At 48.0% G+C, this 15,917-nt stretch overlaps 1 protein-coding gene and 1 long non-coding RNA gene across 4 annotated transcripts in view; both read right to left on the reverse strand.

Annotated features, from left to right (window-relative positions):
* LOC135921112 (uncharacterized) overlaps positions 1-15,917 on the reverse strand; it is a 424,568-nt gene that overhangs the window by 209,763 nt on the left and 198,888 nt on the right. The gene's annotated exons all lie outside the window — the stretch shown is intronic.
* LOC135921116 (uncharacterized) lies at positions 12,681-14,947 on the reverse strand. The gene is made up of 3 exons (XR_010570458.2): positions 14,656-14,947; positions 13,984-14,128; positions 12,681-13,835 (listed from the first exon to the last, which is right to left on the reverse strand). It is a non-coding gene; the product is annotated as an uncharacterized lncRNA (long non-coding RNA).

Raw genomic sequence — 15,917 nt, forward strand, 5'->3', positions numbered from 1 at the left:
TCCCGTTTGCCGTCACCAGGCCGCTACCTATCGGCGCAGCGCCGACCACACACGTACTGGCCTAATCCGTGGGCGGTCGATTAGCCCATGTCCAAAAAACTGAAACCAATAGCGGAAGAAGGCGAGGTTGTTGTATCTCGAAGTGCCGAAGATCCTCCGCCGCCGACGTTGCAAGAGCCATCTCGACAATGCCGCAACGAAATGCTGCCATATAGACCACGCCCTGTATCCAAGCAGACGCCGCCTCAACAAAGCCATACGACGCGACATTACAGCACCGGTACAACGCGATGCAGCCGTCATCCGGCGCCACAGCCTAACCGCAATGCTAGGCGAAGAACCACCGACCTCGAGGTTTTTATCGATGGCCAAGACGTCACCGTTCTAACCGACTACTCTTAATTAGTGGAGCGTTCCCCGCCGAGTTGAGGAAAGTAAGATCTGCTTAGGAAGGCTCTCAACTCTGGACAGCTGGAGGACACTACGAGACAATCGAAGCATTTATTGCGATAGCAAATTATCGGAGAGGAGAGCTGTTACACTGCTGTAAACATTTGTGTACTAACTAAATTAAGAAGCATAGTGTCAAGCGCACAGGCATACATGGCCACATCTGACTTGATCACCGCCAGCACACGCCGTCAGAACATCGGTGTGATGGAAAGTGGCACAGCTGCGGTGAGATTTTTGATCGCTTACTTCAAGAGAAAAAGTTCAAGCCTGGAAGAGTAAATCCAAACCGCACCGCGGGCGCTGGTGTAAAGCTTCCCGATGAACAGCAAAGTAACGTGTGCAGAATCGACTTCGCTCGTGCGTGAGAATAGAAAGGAATGTCTGGTCAAATGAAAAGATAATAGAGGCGTAAATTCCTATTCCAGCGCTGTCGGAACAGACCTTATGTCCTCGCGCAAGTGGTGGGGGAAGGATAAAATGAAAAAAAAGAAGTAGTGCACCTAGGAAGTACATCGGAATATAACCGATTGATGAGGGGAGTGGACATTATCGACAGGTATATTTCATATGATGGGACGTAGGTCCACTCTAGGAAATTGGCCGTTAGGATGGTCACACATTTTCTCGACATTACTGTCTGCAGTGCGCGTTGGTTGAGTGCTGTTGCAACGCAACAACTTTGCGCCTACAACGAAAAGAGCTGTGATCTCTCCTGTATTTCAAGCGGGATGTAGCCAAACCATTAACTAGGTATAACTCAAATCAATATGGTACCAGGCAATAAAGGTACGAAAGTAGACCAACAGCTCCGGACAGCAGACAGGTCTGGAACGGTTGAAATAACTAGCTGCCTGTCGGCGACACAAGAAAATTTTTTTGACCACTTCCCATAAGTTCGTAAAATTGAAAATAGAATGTTATGCACGAACAAAGATTGCAAAGCAAAGTCGAGAGTTTTGTGCATGTAATGCAATGCTTCTTCTGCCTAGCAGAAGGGTTGAAATCTGGGCCAGTTGGTACATACTTGAACGAAAAAATTAGTCAAAAACACAAAGGACACGAGGAGAGGTTCACATCACAACGACTGGAACTATCAAACGAGTTTTATTAGAATCGGTGTAGTCCCAGCAAGGCCAGCAGAGCATGCGCAACTGCATCATCGCTAATCACATAGCATGAAAAGACAAGGAACGCTTCTATCGTGACCGACTTAGAAATTCACATTCTTTTTAAGTAAGCGCACCGAGGTTGTACGAACGCAGTCATCACCTAATAAACTGATGTAGTACGTGTTGTGTCGGCAGCGGCAGGCAAGTGGGGGCCCCCGGCCAGCGAACGCGCGGCGAGCGCCGACGCAGAGAGGGAGACACGGAGCTAACTGCTCCTGATGAAAACCGGAACAGGACTGGGCCGTCACGCGGCCATTTATTACTAAAAAGGACTTCACATGCCAAATGACACCTCCCGATTGGTCCCAGCTCGTCACAAGACAGCAGAGGGGTGCGCCATCTAGCTAAACTACTATGAAACATAAATGTGTGATAACACAGAGATCTGACAAGGGGTGACACTATACTACATCACCCCCCCTGGAAACAAAGCAAGCATACAGTGAAACGCGCCACAAGACGCGCACTTAAGTCCAAAGGCAATTTCAGTTCGTTCCCCCCCCACGTTCACACATGCGCACCAGTCGCACACAAAGCACGCACTTAAGTCCACAACAAATTCACTCCGTCCCCGCCCAATTTCACATACACGCGCACCAGTCTTGGGCACCAAAACACAGGCAGTCACTCAAACAAAGTCCGACAAGGAACACGGCACAAAACTCACTGCACCGCAACAAGGAACACATTTTATACCTGTGTGAACGAAACATGTGAACTGCCTGAGACGGCATACGCTCTACACTCAGAAAACAAAATCATCAAGCCACGGAGGCCGTTTTCTGTCACGATGAGGACGCGTGCGTACCTCAGAAGAACTTTGGGGGTTACGACGCGTACCGGTCCACTTCGAAGACCCAGTGGTCCCACTACTATTGCCCTCCCCCTGGTTGGAAAATTGAATGTGGTTGTCGCTCAAAGCTGGAGAGGGTTGCCCAGGAAGCTCCTCTCGACGTCCCAACAAGTCCTGGGAGGCTACCGATTCCCCCACGGAATCAGAGACGACTGCTGACTACACACCCGGAAGTGATACAGTCAGATGAACTACTTAGCTGACGCTTATAACTATGAGAAGACGCTGTCACTACAGACGAGTCATCGGAATGACTATCCAGATTTGAATATGAGTACAAAAAGTCTCTATAACTTGTACACAATGTACTACCTGCTGAATCCTTTATCACTAAGGTTAACTTAGACACATGCCACCTCTTCCCATCACTGAGTGGAAAAGTAGATGGTCCTATCTGGGCATTGATTTTAGGTTAAAAAATCCTTTCCTGTTAAATCTTATTCTGACGGTGTCTCCCACCTTGACACGAGTTGCCTGAGCACCTCTACGTTTGTCAACGTACTGTTTAGTCTGCCACTGTTTCTGCAAGACCCTTTCTTGAACTTCAGACACAAGAATGTGCTGTTCCGGTAGATCTACACAGAGCCGCATGGTTCCATCCTTCTTGCGCACCACCACGAGTGGAGACACCCACTCAGAAGCCTCGACGCGCTCGATGATGTCGCAGTCCTCGAGACGTCGCAATTCATTTGTGACCTGGTCACGGAGAGCCAGGGGTAGTCTGCGCAACTTTGAAGATACTCGTTTCGCATCTTGCTGCCGATGAATTCGGTGCACAAAGTTGTTGACGAGATGCAACTCGTCACTGAAGAGGTGATCAAAACCCGGAGGCACACCTGTGGGGCTCTGTACTGAAGGAAGCGATGGTAGACGACATTTCAGCGACGTACCGTCGACCTGTATTCCCAAGCGTTGGATGGCGTCTAAACCCAGCAGTGATGTTCCTGTAGTCGTTACGTGGAACGCGACGGAGCATGACCTTTGGAAAAACTGGACAGTGGCTTGAAACAGGCCTTGAATGTCGATGCGTTGCTTGGAGAGGTTTCTCAAGTCCACTGTTGCTTGTGACAGCCTGTGCTGTCGACCAAAGTGATTTCTAAAATCTTCGGCCGTCATCAATGACAAAGATGCTCCCGTGTCCACCGGCAGTCGCATGGAGACGCCGTTCATTACAACCGGAACTTCCAAATGTTTTTTAGTTTCAAAAGCGCTTACCGTCAAGACGCGGACGGCTGCCCTGATGAAGCTGAAGACAGCGTCCCTGCGGAAGAGACGTGCTGTACAGTACGCGTTTTTCGGCATACTGATGCAAAATTGCCCAACGTGTGGCAGGCATTGCACCGCCGGTTCCTTGCTGGACAATTCCTGTACGTTGCAATATGCTTCGTGCTGCCACACCGATCGCATGAACTACGGTCGAATTTAGGGTCCTTCGCATCCTGTGCTTCATTGCGGGTCCCGGAGGAGCCTCGTGGAAAATGTCGATCATCTGGGCGTCCACCTGGAAGACGTCGGCCATCTTGGCGGCTCCTCCGAAGAAGTCGGCCATCTTCATGGCCTCCCGGACTAGTTCGGCCATCTTGGCAGCTCCCCGGAAGAAGTCGGCCATCTTGGCTCGTCGACGGAGCGCCAAGTTGAGCTGCCTCGATTCTTTGTATTTTTTTTTAGTGGAACGCGCGGTTCGCTCGATGCAGGGCTTCTAACGAGCGTCCAATTTCTTCTGCCTTGTCCAGGGACAGGTTTTCGCCATGAGCCAATAACTTTTCGCGAACGCTGACGTTCGCTACCCCATGTATTATTTGGTCTCGGACGCGCTCATTGTAGGTTGTGCGGAAGTTGCACTGTACCGCCTTCTCCTTCAATGCGGTCACGAATTCCAGGAATCCTTCTCCCTGGAACTGCCTTCGACTGGTGAATTCGTGCCTCTCCGCCAGAACATTTGTTGAAGCGGCGAACAGCCGGTCAAGCCGCTGCAAGAGTTTCTGGAACTCTCGCGCTGGCGGGACCGCAACACTTGACGTTGACGCTGCGCCGGTGGACTGCCTAGCTGCTTCGCTTGACGCTGACGCTGCGCTGGTTAACTGCCTTGCTGCTTCCTGCTCCTCGTCTGCAAAGTACTTTCGTTGTCCTCACGCCCGAGACCGCTGACGAGCGCGGACGCTTGTCGCTTGTCCGTCCAGTCGCCACCGCCGGCCGCTTCGAGGTGGGCCTGAAACATTTTTTTCCATCAATACCATGGAATTAACGGTGGCCCGGGCACTTCGAGAAAAACGGGGAGGTTCGCCGTAAAAGAAGCCATGCCCGGTAGCGTGCGGGGGACAGTGCAGAAGACAAGCCGGAGCTCGAGTAGAATGGAGCAGGGCGAAACAAAGGGGGCGGGAAGGCCTAGGCTCGGAAGCCTCGCGACGCCAAGTGCGTCGGCGGCGTTCGCGTGCCGCGCAGACAATAAAGGACGCTTCACTTGCGAAGCTCGTTGGTTTCCCGGGGCTTCGGTCGGAACCGCAGCGGGAATCCCATCCTCGTCGCCAAAAGATGTTGTGTCGGCCGCGGCAGGTAAGTGGGGGCCCCCGACCAGCGAACGCGCGGCGAGCGCCGACGCAGAGAGGGAGACACGGAGCTAACCGCTCCTGATGAAAACCGGAACAGGACTGGGCCGTCACGCGGCCGTTTATTACTAAAAAGGACTTCACATGCCAGATGACACCTCCCGATTGGTCCCAGCTCGTCACAAGACAGAAGAGGGGTGCACCATCTAGCTAAACTACTATGAAACATAAATGTATGATAATACAGAGATCTGACAGGGGGCGACACTATACTACAGTACGCTTCCAAGATTTCTCGCTCTTCTTTGCCCTTGCCCCTACCAAGAATCGTCACATTGCTAAACAAAGGATAACAACCACACTCATTGCAATGGCGAGGCAAGTTTGCACCGTTATCTGACCCCAGGGAGGAGTGGTGCTCACGCAGGCCGTCATGAATACATCGACCGGTTTGGCCTATGTACCTTGTGCCTGCCAGGGTAAAGCTGTTTCTTTTATTTTTACCATGCGCCCAACAAATGTCCACGTTTGTGGATACTCATTTGTATCGTATGAAAATGAAAATGTTCTCTCATTTTTTGCTCTCCATTTCTGAAACCATCTGAAATCAACTGTTTAAAACATTTGTTTTGTTGTCTACATTTATTTCAGTAGTGAAGAGGTTAAGCGCTATTTGTTCCTTCCGTTTATGTTTCCTTGCAGTTATTGGTGGCACTAAAATGTTTGACCCTGCGCACCGATTTTCAATAAATTGTTTTCACACTGGTCACATGGTTGTCTGCAAGGTGTCGACGAAAAAGGCACTAAGGGATGCAACTGAGAACAGTAGGTAACTATTAGGTTACAGGCGCATGCTTAGTTTCGCAACTCCCCTCCCCACCCCCCAACCACATCAAAAAACCACCCCCCCGCCCCCCAAAAGTAGGCACCTGGTCCGCCCCTGCTTCTGTATTCTGTACGTCTCTACGGCCAATCAAGGTTGCGTGGCTGCTTTGGGTGCTGTATAGGTCAGTATGAAAGTCCTCCGCTTTCTTTACTGCATGACAGAAATCGCTGATGACATTAGCCTGCTTATATGTTACTGCATAAAGATTGCTCTTTCCTATCCCAAGTTTCCTTTTGACTGATTGCATGAAGCCTCCATTTGCACTTACTGCTTCTTCTACCTTTTCGATGTGATAACTTAGAATATCACTTGTTTTCTTGTTCAACAACTAACATTCCACGCAATTCGACCTTATCTCTGGCATTACACATTGTTATGCTTTTCCGTCATTTTATTAGTTCCTTTAGTTGCGAGAGCTTGCAAGCACAAGCCTAACTTAATTCGGCTTTACTCCGAGTACTTTTAGGCTGGGCTGTGAAAAAGTTTGCCCATTCCCTTTTGAAATTGAGCGCAATCGACCTCGATATCTAGTGATCACTGCCCTTTACCCGGAATGAAGTTTCTACATCTTGGGTTAAGGTGAAAGTCGGTGCAGAATATCAAATCTACTTTATTGCTTGTTTCCCCAATTGGGCTTTTTGATGTCCACTTTCTGTTATCGCGCTTTCGAAAAAAGGTATTCAATAGTGATACATTCTTATTGCGTCTTTCTTGTGGACGATGCACGCGGGTGCCCCGACGAAGACTACGAAAGCTCTCTGGCTCTCGAGCTGTCGGGTGAACTGGCCAGAGTTGCAGTTGCTAACGTTTGTAAATATACTTTTTAAATAGTCTCCAGTTCTTAATCCTTCGTTCGCGTGACATTTTGGTGGAGGGTGCCGTTCTCCGTCCTCGCCACGGAGCTCCGCAGCGGCCACACCGTCCTGCTTTCCGCCTAGACTCCCGGTAACGACACCTCATCTGCTTCTACTCCTGCGACCCCGACAACAACGTACGTTACGGTTACCAATCCCAGTGATCCTGGCATATTCTCCGGCGAAGGTAATGTCGACGTTGAGGACTGGCTCAGCCTGTATGAGCGTGTTAGCCAAAACAACCGCTGGGACCCTACCATTATGCTAGCGAATGTCCTATTCTACTTGGGCGGAACTCCTCGTGTCTGGTTCCGTACAGATGAGGACGAGATCTCTAGCTGGGATGCTTTAAAGCAGACGCTCAGCGACCTCTATGCAAATCCCACCGGCCAGCAGCTGGCTGCTAGCAAAGCGCTTGCTACCCGAGTTCAATCTTCTACTGACTCGTTTGTCTCGTACATTGAAGTAGTGCTGGCTCTTTGCCGGAAAGCCGACGAGAAAATGGCCGAACTTGACAAAGTCGGCCACGTACTCGAAGGTATCGAAGACGACGCATTGAATTTGTTGTTCTTCAAGAATGTGTCCACCATCGAAGTCATTGTCAAGGAATACCTCAGCTTTGAGCTCGCCACAAGCCGCTGCGTCATTCCACAGTTCTCCCGGCTCCCTAACACGGCTGCGACGTCATCTTGCGTCGACCTTACCACTTCACCACCCTTAAATGAGCACTTCTCACGTATTGTTCGCCGCAAGCTCGAGGCTACAAGTCCTGCGCTGTTCCATCCACGCCCTCTTGACCCCATCAGTGACCAATCAGCCCCAGCGATCTCTCTCATTCAGTCAGTTGTGCGGCAAGAATTTGCAAACCTTGGTTTTCCTACTGCCTGCTCCGTCTCCCGACTTGACACCCAACTGGTGCCGAGAGCTACGCCTCACGGCGATCTGTATTCCCCTCCCAGATACCGCAACTCTTCCGAGTGGAGAGCTCGGGACGACAAGCCCATTTGCTTCTGTTGCCTCCGCATTGGCGACGTCGCTCGCCACTGGTGCACTTCCTGGAAGTCGCTGTATACGAGCTCCTTTTCCCCATCTCCTCGCCGATATGCCGACCCGCGCCGTTACTCGCCTCGCCGTATGCCTCCTACCTCTGACGTATCCGTCGATGACAGCCGTCCTCCTTACTCACCGTCAGCTCAGCGCCGTCGGTCCCCGTCACCCCAGCCACACCGCTATTAGTCACCGACCAATTATTATGGATCCTCCCAGAGGGAGAACTATACCATGCAGTTTCTGGGAGTAGTGCTGCATTATCTTCACTGTGTCTAAATCTTCCATTGACGCTCCCAGCGAACCAGAACTTACTTCATGTTCACGTCGACGGTGTCCCTTTGACGGCGTTGGTAGATACTGGAGCCTAGGTACCCATAATGAGTTGTAACCTCCGTCGTCGACTGAGGAAAGTTATCACACCTCCTACTACTCGAGCCGTACGCGTGGCCGATGGCAGCACTGTTGATGTCACTGGAATGTGTACTTCCCGGATCAGTATCGGCGACCGCCACGTTCCTGTTCTTTTTACAGTGCTGACCAATTGTCCCCATGACTTAATCCTTGGACTCTACTTTTTTACGGGGAATTCTGCTTTGATCGACTATTCTGCCAGTACCCTTTGACTCGAACTTCCTCTACTCGTGCACATTTGCGCCGAACTGCCGAACAACTTTAATAGGAGCGCCTTCGTCCGCCTGCCCCCTAAAGCCTTGACTTTCGTCGATTCGCTACCATCTTTTCTTGTGCCCGGTGGTGATTACGTTGCCACGCCTCTTCCGGATGTCTTTTTGACGCCCAATATTAGTGTGGCCCACTCCGTCGTCACCGTCGCCGACAACAGGACATGCCTCCCTGTCCTTAATTTTGGCCTGACAAAGGAAGTTCTACGCAAAGGCATATCGCTTGCAACCAGGGGCGTAGCCAGGGGGGAGGGGTTATGGGGCTTCAGCCCCCCCCCCGCACCCCTCCAGAATGTTTTCGTGCTGTCCATGCACCGCTGACCACAACAAACTCCGGCGCGAGAAATCATTCTAGATTTTGTCTAGAATGTCTTTTTCACGCTGGAAAAGGCATTTCAGTGAGCACATTACGAACTCGGGCTCGATTTTGCGGCAACGCCCATGCACCAGGAGTCGCCTAACGCAAGAAGCCTCATACGAGCACAAGGTTTCAAGGGCGTTTTGACGGTGAGCGGGCTCGTCGCGGCATACCGCGGAGGCCGCGGAACCTACGGAGCGCATGGATTTCAATTCCGAAACTTTATTGGCATAAAGTTCGCCAACTTTTGATGCGAAAGGTGCATTGACGTTTCCAAAGTCGTGCTTTAGATTTTCGATTCCGGAATTGGGGGGGGGGGTTGTGTTGTTATAAACATTTCATACTAAAGGTGCATTGACTTTTCTAAAGTCGTACATCACAACGTACGACGCGACAAGCCTAATCAACGCACTGTCAGACAAGTTGACAAAGCACGCAGCGAGCTCCGATGAAACGAAACGTTGTGGTGGTTCACTTGCCGTCATGTCACAAGAAAAATAACAAAAATAAGAAAGACAATACTAAGATAGCAGAGCGTTGTCCAATATGAAAACAATGAAAGTTAGAGCCACACAATAAGAACATCATAAAAGTACAGACAAAATATTAGATAGACGTGTAATACAGACGAAATATCAATGCGTTGTATACATAATGAAACTTAGAGGGAGAAGATAAGCACATATTGGTAGAGATAAATCATAATACGAAGTAAACTGTTTGTAGATTAATACCCGTGCCACACGGGCACATAAAATGGCATTCAGGAGTTAAGGCCTTAAGTTCCCGAATGACATTTTTTTCGGCAGAGCTGCCACACGACCAAATTTAATGACATTTGACCCGATAATGTCGATGACAGCGTCTTCTGAAGTGCGCAATATTAGGGTATAAATTTATAAAATAGATATGCATTTACAAGGTTAAACTGCCGTAATAAACAGTGAAATATAAAACTAAGCATACTATGGCACAGTTAGTTTGAGTTTCTTGCTCTTTTTTTTAGAATCGGCCATAGCAACTGTGGCCAATGTATGTCAAATCCGAAGCCCAGAGACAAAATGGCGCCTGCCGCAGTGAGACCGATGCAACGCCGACCTGATGAAGTTCGTCGAGCAAAACTTCTGACAGCTGCGTTGATATGCCTCCGCGCGAAAGATCGCGCACAACATCGCAGGCTCCAAGAGCAAAGAGAAGCTCTAAGACGTCAGATCCGCGACGTAGAGCTTCAGATGTTTTCGAACACCTTCAACGTGGTTGCCGTCGCTACCATTTTGAGCGCAACAGCGAGAGCTCGATGGCGCTTTCCTCGCAGCCAGCGGTGGTTTGAGGACACCTTGCCTAATTTGGGAGAAGCGCACTTCAAGAAGTGTTTTCGCGTTTCTCCAGCCACGTTCAGGTACATCGTGGAGTCTTGTCGCAGTGACCTGCAACGTGTAGATACTGTAATGACCGAGGCCATTTCTGTAGAAAAGAGAGTCGCCGTCGCGCTCTACCGCTTGTGTTCAACTGCGGAAGACAGAACGATTTCAGAGTTATTTTCTCTTCGCCGTTCTACAGTGAACAAAATATATAAGGAGTTTTGTGAAGCTGTTCTGCGAAACCTCGAGGAAGCCTGGATCAAGATGCCTGCAACCGCAGATATTGAAGACCACATGAGGGAGTTCTTTGCTATGACCGAGTTCCCACAAGGCGTTGGTGCGCTTGACGGATGTCATTTCCCGGTGTCACCACCGAAAGAACATGCTTCAGATTACCACAACTACAAGGGGTGGTGAGTTGAGATTTTTTAGACTATGCCCTCATACTTTCAAAGCAATAACTTCTCTCAGCGGTTGTTTACTATTGCATAGTTTCTTGACTATGTAGAATTTGGTTTCTTTGAAGTGCGAACATATTTTCGAATGCTTGGAATTTTTTTGCATTTGATCGCTGTTTGAACATTCATTTTGTTCTTCCTGCAGGTACAGTATGATCCTGCTGGCAGTGGTCGACCACCGGTACCGATTTTGCTATACCAATGTCGTCTCTCCTGGGCGGTGCCATGACGCATTTGTTTATGGCAGGTCGGCGCTTCGGAAGCTAGTTGAAAGTGATGCATTTCAACATCCAACAGCTGCCATCGAAGGTGTTCATGTACCTCCTATTATTTTATGCGATCAAGCGTTTTCCCTGACGTGTAACCTTCAGAAGCCATACGCAAATGCATTGCCCAACACACCTGAATATGCATTTAATTACAACTTGTCAAAATCAAGAAGAATTGTAGAAAATGCTTTCGGCCGAATGAAAGCCAGATTTCGCTTTGTAATGAAGCGCATGGAGTGCAGTCTCGATACTGCCAGATTGGTAATAAGGGCGTGTTGTGTTTTGCACAATGTATGTGAGAATTTTAAAGAAAGAGTAGAACAGCAGTGGGAGCAAGAAGTAGCTATGTGGGATGCCACCCATGAACAGCCTTCTCACAGCTCGGAATCATGTGCCAGTAATGGCCAAGCTGTAAGGGTGGCACTGGCACAGCACTTTTTTTCAAAAAGCCAGCAGCCCGCCCATCTAGGCTAGACCGGCTTTTAGGACACTTGACTTGTATCTGCATTGGCAGCCATTTATAGCACATCTTTATTGCTTTTTCTTAAATTTCCTTAGATGTACAAACACAGATTTGAAACAGAACTGCTTGTTGGCCTAGTTGGTGCTTGCTAAAAGACTGTTTTTGCCGCAATTGAACACACACGCATTGGTTCGTGTATTGCACCGCTGCGGTGCAACATATTCTTATCTAGTGTTGGCCGCCTGCTCCAAGAGGCTTTGAAACGGGACAGCACTTTAAACATCTTAAAAGTTTTTAGATACATGGACGACTTCATAATCCTTTTTAACAGACAAGGCTCATGGAAGCGCTGCGATGATATTTTAAACACGTTTATGGACAATGGTAAAAGGCTTTCGTTTACGCATGAAGTGCCACAGCGTAACACCCTGCAATATTTAGATTTAAGATTAACCTTTCATGACGGACAAGCTTGCTGGCAATATTTCCCACGTGCCAAGGAAGGGTTGCTGCTGTATAATTCATGCCATTCCAAAATTGCCAAGCGTGGAATTGCTATGCTCTGCCTGGAGTCTGCCCTCCAAAAAATCGCGTACACACACGATGCAGGCCTCGTTCAATAATCAGATTAAGCGACTCGTTGGTGACCTCAGTCACCGAAAGCCTTTTACGGAAGGTTTAAGGTACCAGCGCCACAAGGGAGAAAGAAAGAGCCAGAGCCGCGAGACCTGCAGTGATTCCTTACGTTCCTTAGTTATGTTATGTTCCTTAGATTCCTTAGTTATGTTATGTCGAGGTTATAACCTCAAGAGGGTGGCAAGCAGGTATGGTGTACCCATTGCCTTTTCTGCCCCCGTCAAACTGGGTCGACTCTGTTCGAAAAACACACACGAGGAGACCGGTTTGCAAGGCTGTGGCAAGAAGCATAGCACGTCCTACGAGAGATGCGCTACAGGCGTAGTGTATGAAATTCCCCTTGAGTGCGGCTAGTCCTATATAGGACAGACTGGACGCTGCACAAATGAACGAGCCAGGGAACACGAACTAAATCTAATGAAAGATGGCGTGGCACATTTGCCATCCGCTCACATGCTGTTTGAAATCTACTTCTGCCAAGAATCCTAATCTCAGAAAACCATGGTTTGCACATTTGCCTGCCCACTGCAAGGCCTGCATGTGCAAACCACGGTTTCCTGAGATTATGATTCCTGGCAGAAGTAGAGTTCAAACAGCATGTGAGCTGATGGAAGCTTACTATATAAAAGAGAAAGGTACAAATTGCATTAGCGATGCATCTATTGTGCTCTATAAATCGGAAACTAGATTGTTTGACCACTGTTAAAAGTGCCGCCCCTGTTGTCTTTATCCGTCTTCCTTTTATGCGTGTTCAATTGCTGCAAAAAACATGTCTTTTAACAGATTTAAAAGTCTGTACCCGACTGGTTCTATTTTGACGAAGTGGTCAGGTCATACAATTGCTTCCGCTACGTTGTACATGGACACAGTATCTTGTTTTGGCCTCCTTTGTTGTAAAAGCAAATAAAGGATTTCCCGTTTTGTGCAGAATACTTTGGCAAGGCTGTCGGGCAAACTTCCATTCCTTTTTGGCTGTAATTTGATTTCAGCCACCACTGTGCATACCTCGCAATTGCAGAACTTGTATGCACAAGAGCTTGTTGTAGGCAATTATGAAACCACATATTCTTATAGGAACGTGTGAACTCCTGTACTGATGTTTTATTTTTGAACATGTCAATTTCATTGCATGTAACATTTGCATTGTCTTTCATTCTGGGTCATGCGACTATTGAATGTACTGCTTCATTGTGAGAGGTCATGACTGACAAGTGAAATAAACAAAATTCAGTGGCTTTAACTATGCACTTTATTGACCTAATAATGAACATTTTCTGCAACACCTTCGGGCCGTGGAGGTATTAAAATACAAAGGTGGAGGTATAAAAAAAATAGCACACACACACAGAATATTTCAATGGGAAAAAAATCTTTCAACACATCAATTAGTTGTGTGTCCCGCTTTGCTGCTTCTTCTTGCAACTTGAGCTGCTTTTTATAGAGTTCAAGCTCCTGCATTTTCAAGTCGTACCAGCTTGTTCGAAACTTCTTTTGTTCCTGGACGACTTCCCCCAGCACGCCGTCCCTACATCTTTTTTTTTTTGGCCTGCAGCAGATCTGGGAGGGGTACAGCGGCTGGGGGTGGGTTGGTTGGGGGTGGGCTGGTTGGAGCATGTCTGGTCTGTGGACAGCTGGCCAACCCTATCATCCATCTCTGTTGGCACTGCCTCATAGAGAATGCATGATGGTGGGGTGTTTTCGTCATTCCCTGGCGGTTCTAGGCTGTCTGATGGAGTGCTATATGTCCATATCTCGCATGGCTCCTCACATGGCTCCCCTGTTTCCATGCTTCGAACAATCTGTAAAAGGTTGCAAAAGCATTGCTGACATGAAGACATCCAATCACAGATACTGAATGTATACTTTATGGTCGTAAGAACCGAGCTGCCACTTTGAACAGTTCGATACAATTCAACCTAGGGTGTTGAAAGATCCGTGCATGCTTACCTCGGAGACTGTGAGCTCTCCACAGCTGCTTTCCACTGCAAGACTGGCATCATTAGCAGGCAATGTTCCTAAGAACTTGTGAATTTTCCAGTAAAATTTCCATGGAACGCCTCCGGAACCTGTTGTGCGGTTCTTCGTGTGCCATCTAGTATGTAAAAAAATGAAAAAGACGTTCATAAAAAATGACAGAAGCCATAAAACATGCATGTGCACACTGACATTGCAAAATTTTAGCTATCATAGGGCATTATATGGGCGCTGACGCTTTCGAACTATTCATTGAAAACAGCGGACGCACACGACAAAAGTTTCGTGACTAGGTCGCTTGCATTACATGCGCATTACCGAAACCCATTGCGCTGACGGGAACATAACTGCACTACTGTTGCCCACATAATAGACGAGCACTGTTTTCATTTCGCTGCTTCAGAACACTCCGAACACAAGTCCGAATTCGTTGCTGCTCTAAGAACATATTTGGTAGTATTTCATATCCGCCGTGTAGGCGTGTACGGGCTTTCCGAAATATTTACTGTTTCCCTGAATGCACCACATTTCAGCGAACATCTCCTGAACAGGCTACATCCTCCTCGCATAGACGCACACACACCTGTGCCTCGTGCATTACGCAACTCCCATTGCTACATAAGCGTGGAAGAACAAGACACATACCTGTATTTGTTCCGCAGGTTTTCCATTTTAGAATGCACTTGCGCTCGCGTCTTCACAATTCCGCAGCTCGCCAACGCGGTTGTAATCGCTTGATATATTTTTCCATTTCTCTTCTGGCCGCGAAGACCGCCCAGGTTCTCCTCCCACAGCCTTATCAGTACATCTGTCTCCTCGTCAGTCCAAGCGGCGCGGGAAACGGGACGTTCCATTTTAATTTGTCACGTGGAGTCCGAAAACACAGAGTGCACAGAGGACTGCACGTGAACGGCGTGCGAATGACGAAAGGCCCCCGTGCCGCAACAAAAACAACCCATCCTCACGTGACTCGTTTGCTTCACAGGTTGCCAACCCTTTATGCAGCTTCGCTAGCTGCAACGATCCTTGCGTTTTCAAAGTTTGCTTACAATAAATCAAAAGGTTTCTTCTCGTAAAAGTGCTGATTGTACTTGAAAGCTATGTATAAATATTTTATTACAGGTTTGAACGCTTCGAATACGTTACTTACACTAAGAAATGCGTACTCTCGACGCCGTGGCTTGCGAAGCTATGGCGTGGAGAGTACGCATTTTTCAGTCGAATGAGTTCTGGCGAACGCATTAAATAACAAATGGCATTAAGGCGAATGACATTTGATTTGCTCGTGTGGCACCACGCAAATGACATTAAATATTAAGGCATTAGGAAGTTAATGTCATTTTCTGTGCCCGTGTGGCAAGGGTATAGGTATAGCAAGGGCATAGGTAGCACAACGAAAATAATTTATAAACGCTACTAGTCAAAAGAAAACAGAGCTAACCTACAGGTGTAAATCTATTAAAGTCAAGGTATACAGATAACGTTACTAAGTGCCTTACGGAAGTCGTCGGTATTAGTAATACAGACTAGTAGGTCCGGTAGGTGATTCCATTCCTAGCAAGTTTTTGGATGAAACGAGTTACCATAGGCAGACGTTCTGTGGGATGGGATGTTCACTTTGTGAGAATGGTCCAAGCGTGCAGAAGCAAACGAGGCTGGTTCGATATAGCGTGATTTGAGCATGGGAATTGAACGGTATATTTTATGGAACAAACAAATGGGAGCGATTTTTTCTGTGTTTAGTGAGGGGATATATATTGAGGGCAAGTTTCATGCCAGTTAGGCTTGCTGTACGCTGGCAATTGTTAAGAATAAAACGAACGGAACGATTCTGTACAGCTTCTAAGGTGTTAATTAATGTTAATTCATGATGGTCCCAGATTGATGATGCGTATTGTAGACTAGGT

This window comes from Dermacentor albipictus, chromosome 2 (assembly GCF_038994185.2).
Source record: "Dermacentor albipictus isolate Rhodes 1998 colony chromosome 2, USDA_Dalb.pri_finalv2, whole genome shotgun sequence".
Lineage (NCBI taxonomy): Eukaryota > Metazoa > Arthropoda > Arachnida > Ixodida > Ixodidae > Dermacentor > Dermacentor albipictus.